Source organism: Limulus polyphemus, unplaced genomic scaffold, assembly GCF_000517525.1.
Source record: "Limulus polyphemus unplaced genomic scaffold, Limulus_polyphemus-2.1.2 Scaffold7719, whole genome shotgun sequence".
Lineage (NCBI taxonomy): Eukaryota > Metazoa > Arthropoda > Merostomata > Xiphosura > Limulidae > Limulus > Limulus polyphemus.
This window is the reverse complement of record NW_013673329.1, coordinates 10,196-12,075: the sequence shown is the minus strand read 5'-3', so window position 1 is coordinate 12,075 and position 1,880 is coordinate 10,196. Positions and strand designations below refer to the sequence as shown.

The 1,880-nt window shown below is 26.6% G+C and overlaps 1 protein-coding gene across 1 annotated transcript in view; it reads left to right on the top strand.

Annotated features, from left to right (window-relative positions):
• LOC106474815 (serine/threonine-protein kinase PAK 3-like) overlaps positions 1 to 1,880 on the top strand; it is a 23,873-nt gene that overhangs the window by 21,229 nt on the left and 764 nt on the right. The gene's annotated exons all lie outside the window — the stretch shown is intronic.

Below are 1,880 nucleotides of genomic sequence, written 5' to 3'. Positions count from 1 at the left end.
ATACAATTTTGATTTGACAAATCTAAGGGAGTCTTCCTGTGGATAACATGATAGTCTTTCATCAACAATTTCAAGATCTTTTAATAAGTTGAGTACATTAATGGTTTACTTTAATTAAGCACAAATGTTTCTATAATAATGTTAATCATAAAAATTGTCATTGTATCACAATATCCAAATTCTTAAATGCTACATTTTTTTACTTGAAAACACAATTGTATGCTTTGACCAAATTGTCTTACAGCAACTACAGGGAAAATAGCTATAATAATAATAATAATAAAAGAAATGCAAAAAGAAGGTTTCGCACATCATTCATACATATAGATGTATTGAAGATAACGATGAACAGATATGCGATGACAACAACAATAATGACCATTTGACAAGACTGTATACACTAACAAGCATTTAATTCTTGAATGTACATATTATATTGTCAACACCTTAACTTTGTTTTTGCCATACTATCACTACCATCTTGTTAACCCTCTATAATTAAACAGTAACAAGTTAGGTAATTCATACAAGATGTTCTATCTACTTGTAAACATTTATCAAGAAAATCTTGTAAGACTGGTGACAGATTATCTTTTTTTTTCAATGTCTGGCTTCCCATTTGTTGCTATTAGATACAATACCTGAAAAATGAGTGTGACCTGATGACTAACAACACAAAATAATTTTGATAATAAAAAATATATGTATATATATATGTATAATAAAAAATAATACATATTAAACATTATAACCAATACTGTTAGTGACACTAGCATTATAGAGGTAGAATATACCTTATTTACAAAACACACAAATACTATCTGCTTCATGCACTATTACCAAATCCCCGTCTCTTGACAACCATAACATCAGTATGGATGAATCCTAACAATGTCTAAATGGCTCCAAAATTAAAACTTTAGAGTAGTTTAGACAAACGACCCACAGCCTCTGAACTCTTAAAAGTATTGTAAAAATTACTGTTATATTAATAAGACATTTTCTTTTGATTTGAACATTTTATCTTAATGACATAAATCAATATCATTAAATGTAAGAATTCATTGTTATTCTTGGCTGTTCATCTTACAGAGTGAGAACTTTAACTTAATAATTTAATATTTATTTTCTAATATTCATAATTCTCATACAATATCAACTTTTACTGCTGAAAAAAATAGTATAATTTTTACATCCCTGACCAAGTTTTAATTAAATATTTTATAATTATTTTTTTAATTAAATTAAGCTTATCTTCAGATATTTTAAATTTTAATGCATTTACCATTCATTAAAAACACGCTTGATTTTTACTGTATTTTGTATGGTTCATCTAAGGATGAAAAAAGATTTATTTCAGTGTTAGCATTTTTCCTTGTCAATGTTCAAACATAAACATGGTGTACACTGTAAACTACCTACAGAAAAAATACAAGTATTCCATGCAAGTAGAATAGTAATAACTTTGTTATACGTATAAATTAAATAAGATACAATTTGTTTTTTTGCTATTAAGAGTTACCTATTTGCTGTATTTCCATAAATTTTGCAATAGCAAATGTTTTTGTCATTATAGTAGTACGTAGCTTGATAATCTCAAATATCTAATATTTATAAAATAAGTAAGTTTTATGACTTGCAGATTTTCCATGTTAAAAAACATTTGTCAGTTCATGAATGAACATAACAATTTTATCAGTAGAAACTTCAAACTTGAAGACATTTTATTACAGAGGAAATGTTAAATATGAATTGTAATAGATTCTTCTGCAATGCTTGTTGGATTTACAGTACTGTTACGTCTCCGTTTGTTAATTGATTTTTTTTCGTAACTTCGTTCCGACGAAACTTTAACGACACGAGTCTTTACTTAATAAAAC